This window comes from Centrocercus urophasianus, unplaced genomic scaffold, assembly GCF_019232065.1.
Source record: "Centrocercus urophasianus isolate 14NV4802_14NV808 unplaced genomic scaffold, USGS_Curo_1.0 seq_38, whole genome shotgun sequence".
Classification (NCBI taxonomy): domain Eukaryota; kingdom Metazoa; phylum Chordata; class Aves; order Galliformes; family Phasianidae; genus Centrocercus; species Centrocercus urophasianus.
Window position 1 is genome coordinate 4450867 of NW_024884955.1, and position 20592 is coordinate 4471458.

The 20592-nt window shown below is 36.5% G+C and overlaps 1 long non-coding RNA gene across 1 annotated transcript in view; it reads right to left on the reverse strand.

The window, feature by feature from the left end:
* Positions 1-20592, reverse strand: part of LOC122167617 — a 129517-nt gene that overhangs the window by 26488 nt on the left and 82437 nt on the right. Inside the window, exon 2 of the long non-coding RNA XR_006171060.1 lies at positions 8062-8123. This is a non-coding gene — a long non-coding RNA (uncharacterized LOC122167617). The remainder of the gene's footprint in view (positions 1-8061; positions 8124-20592) is intronic.

The window sequence follows — 20592 nt, forward strand, 5'->3', positions numbered from 1 at the left end:
GAGAAACTACTGAAGCTGTTTGCATGGTTATGCTATAAGAAAAGCAGAAATCAGACTACTTTAGAGCTAGATTATTGGGAGTAAAATGCTGAAATCAATCAAGCTAGACTGACTCATATGAACAATCTCAAAAATTACTCATTCTAATGAAGATAAACTTGCTACTTTTACTGGTAAGTGATGGAAGACTATAAAACTTTTCTACCTTCCTTAGACATCCTTTGTCCACTTGAGACAGTTTTGGAGTCAGTGCATCAGAAATTTCCAGCTGCCAGCCTTCTCTCCTCAAGTAAGACTCCTGTTTCCTGTGTTGTCAGACCCAGCATTCTGTAAGGAACTACACCTCTTTCAGCAGTCTCATTTAGTAACTTGCTAATGGTCTGTGCTACTACTTATCGATGCTGCATTTTCTTGCCAAGGCTCAAATGAGACACACAAAGTGACAGAGACTCAAAATGAAACATGCAACATTTTGACACATACAGCAAACTAAAAAGCAGGGGCTTAAATCTTTCCTTCATGTAAAAAAAGCTCTTGTATAATCTGTCTTAGGGTTCTTTCTCAGACTTCTTAACAATACAAGAACTTTTCATCAGTAGATCTCAAATTTCTTTACAGCAGAGGTCAGCATCATTATGGCACTGGTCAAAGCTGAGTCTCAGGGGAACATATCAATTTCACCAAGCTTCTGGTTCAGAATCATCTGATGCTGGAACACTACAACTGGTGCTTTCATCTCAAAGAAACTTTCTTGGCTGACCCCCTCCTGCCCACCCATTACAAACTTTCTGTATTTCCCCCTTCTCCCTCAGATAACAGTTAGTACACCTTCTTGTTCATTGCCCTGGGTAGGTGAACTCCACAAGGTAATTTACCTCAAATAGGCTGTCCATAAATTTTAATGGTCTATCATTCTCCCCAGTCTGTCTTCCTCAGGCTATTCTGAAGTGAAAAAACAATAATGCTTTTGAAACAACACTGAATTTTCAGATTTCTAGATTATAGAAATGCATCCTCTCCATTTCCTCATGTGTTATTTACAATGCAGGAGAATCCCAAACATCACAGAACAACAGCCCTTAACATCTGACCTTTTACTTCATTGCACAGATGATTTAGATATAGAATTTTTTACTGTGTTTAAACTACAGTATAGTTTAAGATCATTGTTTCTTATACTATTTCTTAAAGGTCTGTTTACCATATTGTTGCTACGTATGGATGTAAGGAGCACAGAATGAGAAACATATTTCCCAGAATTCCAATATATGACCCTCAATACTTGAAGCAAATAAATATTTGAAAAAGCAGCGTGACCCAGTACAAGAACACTTAGTTGTCATCACTGTGGTAATGCATATGGTTAAACATAGGATTTGCAAATTTTACTCTTCGTTGTCCAAATACATCGGCAACTTGATATTGGCACAGCAATGTCTTCATGACTCATTTACACTTACATAATTTCTTCAGAATGATTCTGAGACAGTAAAATATTCCTAAAAATCAAACTACTGATCAGAAACATACAGACTGCATGGGTCATCTGCATCAGGGCCTCCTCTCAGCTGACATCATACAGCATTATAAATAGTGGCAATAATCATGACAAAATAAATCCATTTCAGCAATGCAACTGTATGCTCAAATTCCTTTTACTGAGAAACTGTACAAATAGGACTGACTCCTTGAAGTTTGCACTAAAATTGGTGATGCAATTCCCATAGGTTTCCAGAATTAGATTAGCCTTGGCTGTTTTTGAAAATCCCATTCTTACAAATATCCTTAAATACAGTTTGATTCAAGAGCCTTAAATTTAAGTGTGTGCTGAAGTCTCTTGCAAAATGAACAAGGTTTTATGATAGGATTGCATACAACAAGAGGACACTGAACTCAGTGGGTCCCTGACAGTCATGCGTTTGTATCAGCTGAGGACAATGTAGCACCACAACTCCCTAAACCCTATCAGCTTGCTTGTGAGATGTTATCCCCGGATTGTCTTCCTTTGAACAGAACATCCTGAATTTCGAGGAGGAACCAAAGCCAGTCAGAATTCTTGATGTCACAAAAAAGGAGATACGAGCATTGAACATTTCACATGAAATTCCACATTTTCTTTCACCTGCTTTCTGTCAAGTGCCATCACACGTCCATAGACAACACATCGAACATCTTTGCGAATGCTTGCAGCACACGATGTATGCTTAACAACATTATGCTTATAATCAAGACTGATAAAACTAAGTACATTGAAAACCCTGAAGAAAGACCAGTGTACAACTTTCAGATAACAGAATTATTGGAAAGAAAACATCAGTGATTCCAGCACTTGATGTACAAATGAGATAGTATTGGAGCTCATTAACTTTCTCTGCTAAAACAGTGGGAGAAATTTAACCAGCTATGAAGAATATAATTTCACTGAGTTTTACAGAATGGGATGAATTGGATTTGAACTTACAGTGGAATTTTCAGGTACTTGCTCCAAAGTCAGAATAAGAAAGGGTTATTTTTTTGTCCAAAAAGATTAAATTATGTAAATAACTTCCATTACTTACAATTCACAAAACATTTAAACAAAATAAGGGCATATTAATACATGCTCAGCTTTATTCTTTGTTATACTCTATTTAATTAGCTGTTGAATTGTTACCCACTAGCTAAACAGAACTCATAGATTTTATACAAAAAATAATTATGCAAAAGAAACCAATTCAACCATGAACTGTTCCCTATGTTCTCCTGATTCAGAAGTTATCTTCCTGTCTTTATACCTTACTTAAAAAAGGATCAGTTCCAGCCTGTTTTACCAGATATTAAATACACATCCAAAGGCAAAGTAGATTTTTTTTAATTCTAACCAAATGGCTTATCCCTCAGAATAGGATTACAGGTGTTCTTTTAAGTGGAAGAGATAAAATATAACATTTGCTAGGCTTCTTTGGACTGAGTTTCTAACTTTCATGAGTCTGGCAGCAGTGATATGAAAAAATAAGAAATGAATGCACACAACACAGTCGTTCAAATGCCAGCAACTCAGGAACATTGTGGACAAGGCTGTATTTGATTCTGTTCTTCTAAGGAGGGTATTGTGATTAATACCCTTTCAATAACATCTAATTAAAAAAAAGGGTGAAAGGGTGAAGGTCTTTTTCATGGTTCTGTATCAATGTACAGCACGTTGCAGTAAATCAGTGTTTTGCCATTCCTGAATATACGACTTTTTTTTATTTTGTGTTTCTGAATCCTGAAAAAAAATAGCAGGCATATGTGTAGCCTGAATCTGAGTTAAGATTTTTGATGTTAACAAAGGATTTTACCTGGCCTTAAAAAAAATAAAAAAAAAAATAAAAAGCACAAACTGCAGTCCCTGGCCAACAAGAATAGAGCTCTATGTTAATGCCACTATAAAGTATTAGCTTCACTGGGAAAATTATGTCAGTTGCTGCACAGCTGGAATTTTACTTTTATCGATTGTTCTTCAAGATGCATTTTAAATGCAAATTAATTTTATTTCATTGTAAAACTTACCGTGGAAAACATCTTAAGAAAACGTATTTGGAATTTCTAAAATATGTGCATAAAAGAATGATTCTTTATGGTTTCATGGTTATTGTCATACATATATTTTTTTCAATTTAGTCATTGTAAGTAAATATCTACCAGAATACAAAATGTAGCCATTATACAGAGACCTTTCTGCTCAATTTTCATAGTAGTGAGCAAAAGTTAGGAGGAAATAACATTAGGAGTTAGTTAGTTAGGTTAGTTAGAGGTTAGTTAGGAGTCTAGACTGAAAATAAGTAATATTGAGTTATAATCAGAGTACTAAAACATTGCAGAAATCCAGAATACTGCTGATATTGAATTTCATAAATAATAACAGAACTGGTGTGAATAGTTTTACATTTCAGGATGCCAAGAGTCCAAATGGACCATAGGATTTATCTTGTACACACTACAGAAGAAGAATCTCCATGCTGAGATGATTAACTAAAAATCTCATGAAGCTGAACAGCAAACTGCTTCAAACGGGAAGATTTTGACTGTCACAATGCAAGCAAAGAATTCCAGGGACAAATGCTTATATTTATCAGCAGCTAATTACAACAACAGATTAAATGTTAACACAATCTCATTTATTGCCAATCCCTGTAAAAGTGGAGCTAGTGTAAATGAGAATCATTAAATCAAAGGAACAACTCACCAAGCAAAATTACTTGGTCACATCTCAGTGAAATGTATCTGAGACCCTTAATTGGAGACGTCATTTTGCATGTTAATATTCAGAGGAAAGTCAGGGCTGTAGAAAAGTACTGCCAGAGTCATGAAGCCATTTTCCCCCAAAAAGTCAGTTTTACAATGATGTGGGAAATAATGAAATGAAGCAAAGCAGAAAAAGCAGAAAATGAAGGAAAGTTAATGAGTGCACTGGGCTTCTATTTCACAATCAACAACAAATACAGAAAGGGTCAACATTTATGAATTACAATTTGCAAAGATTACATGAGGTAATCAAAGATCTGGGGAAGAATAAAATATCCAAGCATTAGACAACAAAATGAAGATGAAGACACATCCATGATAGGAAAGGCTAGGGTAGAAAAAAGATAAATGCACACTGTTTAAAAATCAGTAAAATAATTTCCTGGCATATAAAGAATGAGATATCAGTAAAAGAGAAAACTGAGAAAACTCTTTAGAGACAGTTTGAGTGATTTATTGAGACTACATGATTGTGCTAAAATAATTGCTTAGTCTTTTTTATCTACATTTGTAAAAATGATTTGTTGAAAAATGCCAAATAGATATCTCTACCAGAGAAACAAAATTGAATTATAAAAGAGATTGTCAAGAAAGATAGATCCCTATACTTACATTTGGCTGTAAAGCACTGATTTAGAAACTGATGAGAGCTCCTTCAGTCTAAGATAGCATGGTGTCCAGGCAACAACATTTGCAATCCCCTACAGGAGAAGTCAAGAAGTCATTCTGACAATTGGTGTCAGAGTGCAGGATGTTCCATTTGCGTCTCTTCCTCTTTCTGCTTTGTTGACAGATAAAATTAGTGCAATTGACTCTTACCATTCCTCCATCTCTCATTTGCTATTTCTTCAAGCTGGTGGAACTCCCACAGGCCAGGGCAAGAAACTTGAGGCAGCTTCATCAGATTTTAACTGCTGCCTGATTGTGAAATTATGAGAAATATGTGTCCAAGTCCAAATTCTAAAGGAAGTTACAAGGAGAGGGTGTACTAATTTTTATGTGTTTACATATTAGACTTCTTTTCTTGAAGAAGACAAAGCATCAGTGTGGAGAACGAAAAAACATCTTTGCTGAAGGTGCAGCATCAGGGAGAAGCTCTCCACAGAGAGAGTGGTGAGGAGCTGGAACAGGCTGCCCAAAGAGGTTGTGGATGCCCTGTCCCTGGAGGTGTTCAGATTGGATGGGGCTCTGGGCAGCCTTGTCTAGTTTCAGACTGGTAGTTGGTGGCCCTGCCTGTGGCAGGGGAGTTGGAGCTTGATGATCCTTGAGGTCCCTTCCAACCTAAGCAATTCTATGACTCTATGATTTTAAGAGACAGTCAGCCAGGATAAGACTGCTTTCCAGGGTAAATGGCATTCCAGCACCAATGAAATAACAGAATCATTATAGTTGGAAAAGACCTCTAAGATCACCTAGCTCAATACATGCATCACCAAATATCTTCCAGTTTTGTTGCAAGTTGGTAGTATAACTAAGTAAATTATTACAAGCGATATTATGACACCATTTTCTACATTTTTCTGCTCAAAAAGTGTATTTGGTTATCCATTTTAATAACTTATTTAGTTAGAAGTCATCTCATGGATTTAACTGCTATTTTCCTATCTTCCTTCCCTAACCCTTCAACCTTGGGGTTTGCTTCTCTGTGTGAAAAACCCAAACATTAAGAATTAGCCTTTACTTGTTATTTTTCATTTGTACTACCTTTCTGGGTTTCACAATTGCAAGTGGACATCACTGATTCACAATTATACAAACGGAGAAAATCTTTTGTACTAAAATCCTGGAGAGCATTAATTTGGAGCAGAAAATGAAATGAAAATATGGTGCTTTTTGATTTCCAAGTTACAGTACCCAGCTACTAGACTGTATATTTTTAGTTTTAGTGACATTTTTATTTACTGTGGGCCAGAAGGCTTTCTCCTAACTTAACTCATGGCAGCACTTGCATACTTAACAGGCATTAGGAAGATTAATTTGTCTGCATTTGTAAGGCACTTTTTGAAAAAAGAATGCAATGGTCAGCATGAGTGCCAAATGCTGCTGTTATTACTGTATTTGAATCTTATGACATAAACAAGGAAATATCACAGGTTACCTTCTTTTGATTGCCTAAAAGATGCAAATTCAGGAAGGCATCAAGACTGTGCATCTGTTCTACCACAGTTCTAACACCTAACCTAGCATTTTATTTTTGCCTCTGGTATACATGAAATGCACCCTAAATATTTAATTAAAATAGTCATTCAATCATAACGATCTCCTTCATTCTAGTTAAAATGACTCCAGTCCTGGATAAGATATAACTCTGGAATAACACATGACCATAGCTTTAGACTGAGTGTTATGCAATTCTCATGCTGTTTTTTAACGAGGAGCATATTAATGGCATTGACTTCAAAGGAATTACATTGCTGTTAATAAAATGTACATCAGCTCAAACAGGTCAGACCACCAGGTGGCAGATCACTAATAGTTTTAAGCCTATTTTGGGTGTCTCATTATTTGACTTTACAACATCTTGTGAATGTTGAGAGCTAGGGTTTATTTGGAAAAACAACACTGGCTTTAAAAAAATAACAGTCTTGGAAAGAGAATGTTGAATTTCTGAAATAAATCTAAATGAAAAGGTGTCTCCTGACAGCAGTGTTTTCTATGCAATTCCTATGAGGTACATACAGTTTCACATCTGTCTGTAACTGCTCCTTATTAGCTGATTCTAGGGCATGCTACAACTACAATAAATTTGAAATGAGACTGAATTTGAAATGAGAAACAGGACCTAATAAAAAACTCTTTTTAATACTTTAGAGTGAAGAATTAAGCTGAGAGTGACGAAACACATCCATTTGAATGAACTCTTTGGTACATGCAGGGTACGTACAGCGGAGGTGCATTCTCCCTGCTGTTTGTCATTAACAGACGCACAACTAGTTACACTTAACGTGTTGAGGTTCTTTCATTTCTGTACTACCTTGCTACTTTATTATTATTGGGCAAGATAGTTAACATATATATACTGAAGTACCTTCATTCAACTTAACAGGGCTACACTAACAAATGCAAACCATATTTCCAGCTATTATCTGTCAAACAGATTAGGTCATTGCTTTTCTATAGCATAGTGTGAAAAAAGCCTCAAGTAAAAAATTCTTCCACGTGGCAGCTAAAGTACCAGGCATAGTTGATCATGATCACACAGACCTTACAGCTTCTAATCAAACCTCATCTCCTAATAGCAACAGAGCTCCTAGGGCTTTTGATGATCCTCAATTTTTAAGCAAGCAGAAAAATTTCCACAGTCCATAAATAAATGTTTTATTATTCCTGTTTCTCAAATTCCAATAATCATATCTCATTTTTGGATGCTTTTAACAGCTCAAAGAGGGCTTTAGCATGGCATTAAAAAAAAAAGAAAACAGCATGGTAGCACTCATATCTTACCTTTATTTCCATTCATAGGGGCAAGTTATGATAGACCTTGGTATCTACAACCTCCTTTTCAGCATTTTTTTCCAAAAAAACAGAGCTTCTATTCCATAAACTCGTAACTACAGCCACCAGTTTAAGTAAGCCACTGCTCTCCTTGATCTAAGGCAGCAGCAGCAAGACTTACACAGCATGCATGCCCATAAGCAGCACCCTCACAGGGGCTCGTTCTCACAGCATCCTTTTCTGTGTTGTTAGGAGCCCAGGTAGAATCACTACAATCCTGTGAAGGCTCCCACCTGCAGCCTTCACCAATACACTCTTATTTTGAAATCATTGGTTAGTGCTTCTGAGTTTTGCACTTACCTCTGTCAGTGGCATGCCATATAAACACAGTGTTTCTTCCCTCTATGCTTCAGTTTGTCCACCTGTAACATAAGGATAATGCTTATCTACCTCACCCAGTACTACTGAAATGTCATCAGTCAGTATTTCACAGTATGCTAAAATTGCAAAGTGAAAGATATTAAAGCAATTCAAAGACTGCAATGCAGTATAATGGTATATTAATCTGAGTCACCCTGTAATGGCTGCAGACCTAATTTTCTCCAAAATCAAGAACAACTGGTGAGAAAACTGGTTATTTTATATCATTACTGTTTCTCTTTTCCTGGATTTCCCTTTCATCAATTGTCCAAAGAAGGAATGGATCATCTGAATCTACTCTAATTGATTGGGCTTGTAGGCGAGCTGTGTTTGTAACCACAATAGATTGTGCTCACACATACAGCAAGTCCTCTGATCTTACTTATCAGAGATCAAAGTAAGTGAAATTTTAACAGCCTTCTCCAGAACTGATATTTCAAGCTTCACTTTCAGACTTCAAGCAAAATGCTTACAATGGTGCATCAGAAAAATAGTGAAGGTTTTGCTCAACAGCTCAAAATAAAAAGACCATTAAGCAACCTTTCACTAATGCAGAACTTATTTTTTGTCTGGAAAACTTCTAAAACTTCTCCTTTGTAACTGAATCATACCTAATATTAGTTTTGTTTTGTGAGCTGTTGGGTTCATATAGGTATACCTAAAACGGTATACGCAGCACACATAAACTTGCCGTTGTAATGACATATTTCAAACCTAGAGATTAGAATGCAGGAAAAGCATGCATTCAATTAACGAGATATAATGAAAACTTTATTCCACTAGATTTTTCTTTACACTGAAAAAAAAAAAAAAAAAAAATTACTAGGCCTGGCTGAATGTTAGAATGTGTTTTTTATGCATTGACACATACATGCCGTGCAGCTCTGCTGCACAGCTTTCAAGACTTGCTCTCCCACTCCATTTGAACACCAGAACAGAAATAGCAGCAGAAGTGGATTACAAGACCCTGGCATGCCAGGCAATGAAGTAATCCTTTTTCTTGCTCCTTGGGGAAATCCAGTGGGATTAAAAGAAAAATAATTGTCCATGTTCTTTATTAGGTTGGCAGGCATAAATCTCTGGAACAGGATCAGACATTGGCTGTCAAGGCTTTTGTGACATTGTATGATACTCCAAAACTATATAGCCGTCTCCAGGAAAGAGAATGCAACATGAAACTGTTTTTCAAAGAAAAAAAAGCCATAATTTAAAATTAGGATTTGACATAAATCCAACAGGCTGCTGTTGGATATTATGTGATGGATAAAGCTGGCCCTGTTGCATTAACAGTAAATGGATTGCTCATTTTTAAAGCAGCCATCAGAATTTGGAGTGAAGAACACATGGGCCATAATTTCTAAATTCCAAAATAGTTAATATTGTGCCATTTGTGATAAAATTAAAAGCTTGATTTGGCTAATGTTTTGAGCTACGTGATTAATTATCACCCACTTAAAAATGGAAAACTGCTTTCAAAAACTATTCTAGCTTCATTCAAATCTAAGTGGAGCTAATTATCACACAGGTTTTCAGTCATATCCAGTTTTATACACATTCCTTGTTAGAAATAAAGGAACAAGCAGCTTCCATGTCCTCAATAGCATTTTGCAAACCACAAAAACGCAGAGGAAGGTTGTTAGCATAGCGATATAACATATTCATTATATGCCAGCTGAAGTATTGCAAAGTTTGCATCTGTTGTCATGAAGATAGATTGATATTAGATAGATAGGATTCATTACAATCTAGCCTTCATTGTGCCTGCTTTCATGCTAAGTAAAGAGCTATTTCCACAACAACTACGGAGCAATTCATTTGTATCCTTTCAGAATACACAAGATCATTACCTCTGTGGCAAAACAGCCTTGTGATGGAAAGCCCTTCTAAATGATAAATTGCACATTTAAGAGATATAGTTTAGAAGGCTACAATTCCAAAATTATTCTCTCTTGTGTCCCTAGGTTGTATGTCTTGACAAACTGATGAGAGTTTTAGTTTTAGTAACTACGTTTTACTGCTGTATGTATATGTTTGTTATGTAAACAGTTTCAATAGTGCACAGACACCAAGTACGTTTAACTACAATGCACTAACCAGACACATTTGAGTTCATATGCTTAGTTGTACCATAGTCAGGAACAATACAGATATAACTTAAATACATGCTTTTAAATTTTTTTTAAAATGCAGCCCAAATCTTGGCACATTCATGATTATTTGTAGGATATTTTAAAATACATTAATAAAAAACAATAGCAAAGTTGTAGTCAATCTATGAATGAAGCTCTACTAACATAGAAGTTAAGTCAGGTGTAGTACAAGGTCTAGACAGGTAAGACTCTTGGTTTCCCCAGGCAGCCATGCCAACAGTATACTTCAATAACAACCCCAAGCCATTATCCCCTTCGTGGTTTTCTGTAAAGGTTTATAATACAAAAGGAGTTCTACTCTAAATAGACAATTTCCTTAGCAAAAAGAAAAAAATAAAGGCTTCAGAAGAATTCTGGATCAATGTTAGCACTATGAACATCCAGTCTTGGAGGATAAAATATGTTCTTGAATTGCTATTGTAAATGAGCTACACCCTCACTCATGCTTTGGCAAGAAGTCACGTAACACTGACAGAAACACACAGTAGGATTAATGCACTGCCTGGTAACATTGTACTAGCAGTTTTAATGCACTTCTAATTCTTGATGCTCATGGAGATAGTCGTCTGTATCATGGAACCTGAGCAGATTCTCCATTAAAGCTTATACATCATACTAATAATATCAGTATTATCCAACATACTGCATTCTTCTTCACAGGGACAGTAAATGACAAAAAGATCAGAAGAGCTTTTATGCAATGCAGTTTTCTTCTCTGTGCCAACACAGGACAAAGTTGTACTACCTGGCACAAGTACCCTAAGAATTTAAAAACAAAGAGCTATACAACTTGATGTACAGATGTCTTCCTTCAGCTAAAATGTCACCTGGTTTTGATGTGACTGTAGCCACTAAATGTGTCTTCACCAATGAAATATTCTGGCCTTGACCTTAAATGCAAATATAACCTCTGCAGATTTATTGCAACTTTAATCCCATTTCTTAGGATTTATGGTCAAATTCAGCCCTGACATCCGCTATCCAAACATATCAATAACAATCTTTAATATATAAGTACCTCAAACAGAAAATGAACTCTACAAGTGCCCTACACAAAATAATATTGTGTTAAAAACTGGTGTCTATAAGCCTTGGTATTGCTTGTGAACACATTTCTTCTGTGCTTACTTTTTCAGATTTTAATGTTGCAGTATTTATAGATCCTACACTAAAGTAAATACCCAGTGAAGCTTGACTTATTTGATTACCGTTAGATCTTAAATTTCTAAACAGACATAAAAAATTACTATTAGTTCCATGCTAATCATGTCACAGGTTAAATATTTAATAATACATAATATGCTGTAATTGCTGTAGAGCTCAATGGCATCCAGTAAGGCTGCTTCTTTAACATTTTTTTTTTAATTCAAATTCTTGCTAAATCATATGCAGATTACTGATGAATATCAGACAGAACTTACTTTTTTTTTTTTTTTAAACAACATCTGCACAGAGAAAACTACAAAGTTTCTTGCTTTCTGGTGAGAACCGAATCTCTGTCGTTGCATTCACTTACGCTGTACTTGAACCATGTACTTGTACCATGAAAACTACATCTCAGTCCTGGGCTGTAGGCTGGGGATATCCTCTGGTGTACTAAGTGAGCCCTGGTCTCCAATGAGTGCTGGCAGCACTGTCTACTCTAAAGTTTTCTTTGTTCTCCCTATATTTAGGAGCCAGACTCCAGTGCTTACTACAAAACGGCGCAATTAGTTTATAAATAATTATAATATATTGTACTTTGATAGATAACAGTTCCTTTAGGCGACAGAAAAAAAGCAACAGAAATTCCCAAGAGCAGCATCCTTCTGGTGATGCAGAAGCAGCCCTGCTAACAATACTATGTGGGAGGAAAGTGGCTCCAGCTGTAAATCAGCCCCTTGCTCCTCAGCAGTTCCTGCTGGAAATCTCTGAATATCTGCAGGGCAGAACTCCATAGCCTGCAGACTCCCAGCTAACAGAAAGCTCTACAAGTAGCCAGTCTTCTCCTCTCCTTAATTCTCTTGGCAAGTTCATGATTTAAGCCACTCCAATTGAAATCATCCTCCAGGCAAGAAATTTCCAGGGAATTCCCACTTCCTAATGCAACTTGGACTAAGCTAAAGGCTGCCAGACACAGACAAAAAGGAAACCTGGTGCTGCATCCCTGTCCCACAAGTGGTAGGGCTCAGCTTAGTATGGTTCCAGTGCTTTCAGCTTAAAGCAGTTCTGCTTTTAAAATGCAGCACTACTTACACTTGTTTCAGTACCTCAAATCATCCAACATCGGATAACCTAAAAACTCAGGCAAGCAAACACAGCCATCAAGATAGTTAAAAACTGCACAATCAGTTTTGAATACTAATTACAGCAATTAGACATTTGTGGAACTGCACATTGCACATGTAGCTGAAGCTAGAGCATCTGATTAGCCATGCCCTTTCAAGTTTCAGATTTCCTGAACAGATACGCATTCCAAGATGAATTATCTAAATCTAATTAAAAATTCAAAAACCATACCTCAATTATTTAAGCCTCTCTATAGAGTAACAAATGGTGCTAAAATAAAAGTTCATCAACATTTCCATCAGGAATTATGTTGTTCAAATGTGTAAAGGTAATTAAACCCATTGAAAGTGCTTTAGTTATTTATTCGCATTTTTACTAGTCTCTAATAGAAGATACACCATTCAACAGCCTAGGTGCCCTTGGCAGTCTTTTGAAGAAAGCAGTGAAAGATAATAATACCTAGCTCTTATACACTGTGCTTTCACCAGCAGACCTTGAAGTGCTTCGCAGAGGAACCAAGTCTCCTTATAGTCTTTAGCTGCAGCAAGTGAAAATCACATCTATATACAGGTACATCCTTGTTTGGGCACAATAATGATGCAGTAATCACATGTTTCAAGATTATTTTAGAGACAGTTTAAAAACAGACCTTACACCTATCTAATTTATTACACTCCTGAGAGTTTGTTTTCCTGAAGGCTGCAAGAAACAGTGAGAACTGTCTGAATGTTTCAGGTCTGTTAAGAGCAACGTGTGGTGCATTCACATTCCTGGGGGTGTATGAGAGTCAGCTAATATTCCCATGTTCAATCCCAGATTGCCATTTCTCTGTGCAAGGAAGGAAAACAAAATGAGTTTCTTTTGCTTACAGTATAAAAATAATAAACCTCTCTAATGGATGCACTGTTGCAAAATTACAACACTTACATAGTTCATCATTCTAATTTGTCAACTTACAGACCCTGTGGGTGAGATTTATACACTAAACAAGAACTGTGATTACAACATAGTAACATCTTTTAAAACCTGACTAAGATAGCTTTGCAGAAGAGAAAAAAATTGCTTCAAACAGGACAAGATGTTCAGCAGTTTTCAGTCCAGCTGAATTTCAGTTTGAAAGAGAAAAAGCAAATACAATTTGGGTTCTAGCTTGCTTTTATTAATCTGTATTTTTGGCTCACCTCATTCAAATGTATACATAGTTTCACATAAATTTCCATCTGTTCAAAAGTGTGGAATATTGAAAACAGTTTTTATGATGACCGAATAATTTAACTCAGATCTCAGCTAAAGACCATCATAATTATTCAGGAAACTCCAAGTTTCTACAGGCACCTGTTAGGCTTTGATTCACCACACCTCCTTTAGGAGAGAATAGTTAATCATGAAATTCCCCTAGTCTTAGATCAGCCTGAGGGTCACAGGTATCCAACATATCTGTTAATCTCACAACCATCTGGAATTTTCTTCACAACAGTTTCATAATTAAATTTTTTTTCTTCCAAGAAACAAATTATTACTTAGAAGAAAGCAAACAAATCTTACAGATAGTGTAACACCAGGCAGATTTTGCTTTCCTCTTATTCTCACCAGTCCACACGCTGGGATAACCAGTTTCTTCAGGAGCTTCCACAGCCTGCCTTCCAGGAGGAGCATCCAGCAGGGCATTCCTGTGACACTTCCTTACATTTGACAGTTGTATCTCTTCTTAAGAAGAACTTAATTATTTAACATCCTTAGAACCTCTTGACTCCTGGAGAACCAGTTCTCAAAAAGCACAGACACAGGTGACTGGCATATCTGACAAGTCCTTTTTACCTCCCACGTGTTTTTCTTCATGAATCCAATGTAAGTTTTAAACAAGGAATATTCTATTCATGATTTTCTAGCACGGGCCCTGACTCCACAGCCTTCCTGTGGCTAGTGTCAAGCATCTCACACACCCTGCTTCCCCCGCATTTAAGAAAACTTCCCACCTCTGCCATTTCTCAATTACCTGCCACGTTCCCTTCTCTTTAGAGACTTTTGAAATGTGCACAAATACTCCTCCTATCACTCTTCTAAAATAGCAAACTGAGCTTTTTTGTTTTCTCTCTCTGCTGCAGGACCCCCTTTACCACTCATTACCTCTTTTCAATTACCTTTGCTGTTCAGTGTCCCAGAATGCAGCAAAAGACCTAGCATGTACGAGATGACTGATCATACACCGACAAGCACAGCACAGTCCGTGCTGTTTGGCTCGTTCAGAGCCTGTCATTTACATGAGGCAGCTGTGCTGGTGCAGCAGATGTATGTCTGCCACCTGGTCATTCAGCAGGAATTTCCATCCTGCTTTGTCAGACACTTGGTTGTGGCACTGTGTGTCAGTCCTCTGGTGAGTGACAAATGCAGGCTGCCTCTTGACAGTTGATATGCCAAAGAAATCAACTTGCAAAGCACACACTGTGCAAGTCTGTCAGAGTCTCTCTCAATAACTAGGTGACATACCAATATTGCTCGATTTCTATACAGCATCATCTGTGGTGTTCATAACATTATTATATTCAGCTCGCCTTCTGTCATAATCATGTAAGACATATTACATTCTACTGAAAAATACGTACATGTACTTTGCTGAAAATGACAAATAGCTATTTCCATGAAGTTATGGAGCATATGTTTGTTTTTACTAATTTGTATAAATTGTTTTCCATTTTAGAAAACTCTGCTCAAAATAATTCTGCATTAACTGGATTTAAACCAGAATATAAAGTGTTTCAAGGTGGACTGCCTGGCAATGACATGCTGCCTGATCACAAATGAGGGATTCAGATAGACCTGTGTCTCATCAATGGAGTAACTGTTGCCTTCACATGTGAATATAAAAGCATGATATTTAGTTTCCCTGCCTGCACAAATGATGTGTTCACCTGTATTCATGTCTCACATGTATTCAGAAGTGATGTCATCAGTTTCTAGCCCTTTTCTATAGGTGTCAAAAATTATGAACCCACATTCAGATGGTTAAAAAAATTGTTCGTACTGGAATATTATTGTTATATTATTATTGGAATAATATTGGCAGGTGTACAAAACTGCCTGTATAGAGTCCTTTGGTCTCACCCTCTATTCCCCTAAACAGGAAGGAAAACTAGACCAGAAGTCAATTATTTGCAAGTGCTCTATTTCCACTGTTTTCTTCCATAGCTGGTATTACGTAGATGTTTACTGAGATCAACATTATTTCTACAGGTAATGAGTGTTTAAATTAACTGCCATGATTCACTTTAGCAATGTAATGGAAATCAACTTTCTCATCTACAAATCCCATCTTACCAAAAGAGAAGGATTACTGACATAAGAAGAATTGCCTACAAATGTAGTGGAAGAGAAATACTTGTGAAAGCAGTAAAGGGAACCGTCCAATCGAGAGATCTTAGAGCATGCGGAGCACTGGAGCTGAGATTCTCACATGTATGGAAATACAACAGAAAAAGACACTCCTGGGGATATCGCTTTCAATCAATACATGGAAATGAACACGTAAAACACACTTTCCTGTAAAGGAGTTTGCTTTGGAATATGAACATACGTGCACTTGACGGAACACAGAGTGCACAACTTATTACAGGTAACAGAACAACATACAAAAAGGAAACGTGTCTTGCTTTATCAAATACCCACAGGCAAAAAAAAAAAAAACCAAAAACACCACCACAAAAAAACTACAGAAGCGTATTTACAGTGGCTCAGAACTGTTAATTCAGACTGCAAAAATAAAAATGTGTTTTAACAGTGGACCTCCATCAAAAGCAAAAAAAAAAGAGCAACAGATATTGATTTTCTCTTTGAAGTTCTTAGAAGCCAAATGTTTCCAGGATTAATTAGCGATCATGCTAAATAAGGAGTCAAGTCACAGTATCATCAAGCTTGTAATGGTGGAAGACTTTTCAACCCTTCAACCTGTTTTAAATTTATGAGCTTGCTGATTTTTGTCCATACTCCCTGAGGAGCTTTGATCTCAGTACTGACCTCATGTTTAATTTGTTTTCCTTGCTCTGAAACAGCAAATTTGATCTTGCCATTCTATCTAAACGTTATGGCTGAGCAATCAATTAAAAATTCTTACACGTAAACATTTAACCCGCATTGAGACTCTCAGAAGAATGCATAAAAGGAAGCAAGATGAAAGTGAAACAGCATTTCAGTGAGTCAACTCTACTTTGAAAATAGCTTTAAATTCTTCCTGTTTACAACTCTGTGTTCCTTAAGACAAACTGAGGCACACAGAGTTCCACCCTAGGTCAGAGGAAATGGCAACTTTCTCTCTTCACCTATCAAGAACAGTAAAAATTATCCTCAGAATCTACTTTGACACCAGGTCAGAAGCAAAAGTTGAAATGTAGACAAAACTCATCTTCAACATGCTTTTAACTTACCAGTGCAAACGTACTTGGTGAAAAATTGTTTGAATCTGCTATGAAATGGGGTTTTTGGGCATGAGATATGAGACCATGGTTTTTTTTGTTGTTGTTGTTGTTTTTTGTTTTTGTAAATCTAACAGATTTGCCATCACATGGGATTTCAGCCTGGTTCAATCCAGTTTTCACTAATCTGAGTCACTGACATTCAGACAGATGCCTCAAAACCAAGTATGTCCCTATAACCTTCATGAAACTGGAGAGCGTGGTTAGAAAACTCCTCTCTGCTCCCCTTGTTTTGGTTTGTAATTGCTCCAGCACCATGTGAGCACCAGCACACATCATTCAGTACCAGCACACGTTGCCTCCTGTGCAACAGAACCCTGACTGTGGGATGAGGGGCAGAGAAACAAGCGATGGACATGCAAGTGCTGTGGGGAAAAGTGCAATGTCACAGCAGAGAAAGCTGGAACACAATGTCATTAGGAACCACGCTTTATTAATTCCAGAGCCAATGTAAAAATGTTTTGCTGTTGTTTTTTAAGCAACACAATTCAGATGCTATTGCAGAACACATGAATATGGAAGAGTATATTAATAGAGCATTCAAAATGTACCACTAGCAATGCAAAAATCTCATGTTGTTAATCTTGCCCATAGCAACCAGCTATCCTGTCTGAAGAAAGCTTGGAGGAATTTTTTAAAGAGGTAGGCTTTTGTCCTATAATCCTACCTCATAGCAGAAAAGACTGAAAGAACTTGGTTAATCTGAAAGAAGCAGCCTAATTGTAGTAAGCTCTACACTGAGAAACAATACAAACACACACACTCCATATGCCTATTCAAGTAGCAGTAACAACACAAGAGATTCAAATCACAATCAACATAACCCAGTTACAGGTTGTCTGATCTCAGTTACGTAGAGAGAAAAAATAAGGGAGAACAACTATGTGATGGACAACTTGCCATTTTCAGTATCCCAGATGTGTTGCTTTATTACAAGTTTATGTTGTGATGCCAATTTCTGATGTTCTGCTAGTCAATGCTCTTACAGAGAGTACACACCCATTCTGAAGTCAAATCCAGAACAAAAACCTTCAGAGACTTCATTTCTCTACAATTTAGTTTCAGAGCTGAGATTCTATTTCTTCATAAGGTTCTTTGCAGGACATTTCTCAATATATGCACATCTTTGCCGGGACTTTGTTTCACCACAGCGAGACCATTTGTTCCAAGGAAAATACAATAAAACTTCCTACACATGAGATGAACATACTGAAATGCTCAAGTTTTCCTTTATAAGTCTCAGTCTTACACAGAAAATCAAGGAGAATTCTCCAAAATCAACAGAAGCTGCTTGATGAGAGTCAAGCACATTGCAGAAGGCTTCAGCTGAATCCCTGTTCATGTAAATGTCTGACATGACACATATGGATAGCACCTGTGCAACTTCACAAAGAATTTCAACGTGATAAAGTTTCTATGGCATTTTTATAAGGACTCATGATCTATAGGTTATAAATGAGATACACAGAAGGAACACATATTGCCATAAAAACGATGTAAATACCGTCAACATACATGGAATATGTTGAATCTAGCTTGCCCCTTATCTTCTCCCTAATGAATACTTATCGAGATGAGAAAAGGAGGGACCTATAAGGCATAAACATCATACTACACTTCTTTAACCACTTCAAGGTAAAACAGAATGAGAAGAAATCAAGCAGGTGTGCTCAGGACAATGCTCAGTGAAATAGCTGCCATTGTGTAAAGAAAACTATACTGGGAAAATAAATCTGCTTTCTATTACATAGGGAAAACTATAAAATCTCATCTTTATCATGAAGTAAAGATAACATGAACATTTATGCTTTTTGAAAAGAAAGGTTTTCAGTGTTTTATTGCCAAAATCTTTGACCCAACCACCAAACCTTGCATTGCAAGTAACTCAGGGTTTGCACCCTCCAAGTCTGTACTATGCCTTGCTGGAATAATTACATGACAATCTTCCTGGAAAGTGAGCTCTAAAAGAACAACACGAGGCTGGCTTGCTGCCATAAGACTTTCAATACGTAATTGAAAATATTACTCTATCCTGATGCTGCCACCAATATAATTTCTGCACAACATATTACTTTTGTGTTCAATTGATAGTGAACGGAGAAGAATTATCATCTTATAAGGTTCTTACTTACCTGTTGTGATTTCATCGCAGTTCCTGTAAATAGAAAGAGGAAGTCATGCTTTTTAAAAAACCTGACACATGATTGACAAGATTATAATTAAATGGCACTCTCCTGTAGACAGCAATCCTGAACAACAGCAGAAAAAAAATCTCATTTCTTTTTGTTGAGAAAGATGTGAAAATCTGTTCTACAAATGCTTTTACTTCTACAAATTATTTCCTGTAATATTTATTTATAGGATATAAGAAAAGATTCTAAACCCAAAGATAAATTAATCCTGTGTAACCTACGCATCTCCTTCTTCCATATAATTTTTAAGATTAATATTTTCATGACTTAAATTTTTTTTTTTAAACAACGTCAGAACAATTCTTCTTTACTTGAATTAAAATAGTTAAAGTTCACATCCAGATTCACCACTATAGTGATGAAAAGTGTCACTCTTCAAGGATGGAATAAAAGCATCCTAAGTACAGTGTGATTAGCAAATTCCTTGCTAGACTTAAATCTCGCAAAAGCACTCAAAAACATTGCCTTTATAGCATTTCCTTTATCATTTTTAAAATATTTATACTGATGTCACAGACACTGTCAACAGATTTTTATTAAAAAAATAACATCAGGAACCATACCAGAAATAATAAAAAATGATTAAAAACAACCCGAAGAACCAGATTTTCAAAAGCAGAAACACAAGATGGTTACATAGTTCCACAGTTCATAGCATAAATCGAGGAAGTATCTTACATGATCTTTCTCCAGCTCAGCCTATGTAAATTCAGGGATGAGCTTGGCAAACCAACACTTTAAAACACAGTGCCCTATAGTTGTGCATATGAAAAAGTACAGTTTTTTTTTTTACCCTGGTAAGCACAAAACAGTTGTTACACAGTCACAGAGACCTACTTGCAATGTTGTCCTTTAAGTTAAGGCCCTGTTTTTTACTTTATGCTGAAAATAGGCCTAAGTCGCATTCCTAATTAGGAATTTGGAAGCTTTAATCCAATCAATCATCTTCCTCAGACCAAGTGGAGAAGACATTTCATTGAAAAATAGGTAGAAAAGGTAAACATAACCTTAATCTTCTGTAGAGCTTGTACATAAAGAGAGCATGAGTTGACACACAATCTCTGCAAACACAGTTGTTTTTCAAGACAGAACAGACTGACCTGGGTAAGTGGAATGGCTTCACTGGAGATGTAGAAATAGGGATTATTATCCTACTTTTCTAAGCATCTCAAGTGGGTGGAAAGGAACGAATTATCTCGTGGGCATAAAGTAGTAATTCAAAGTCCCAAGGACTGATGGTCAGATCAATAATCCTGTCTACAACTGAAGCATACTAAATATTTCCTAGAACATTTTATCAGAGAAACAGTGGAATAACTTTAATCTTGGTTTGTAGCTATTCTCTACTGATTGTATTTAAACACCTTAATTGAGAGTTTAAAAGTATTTTGATAA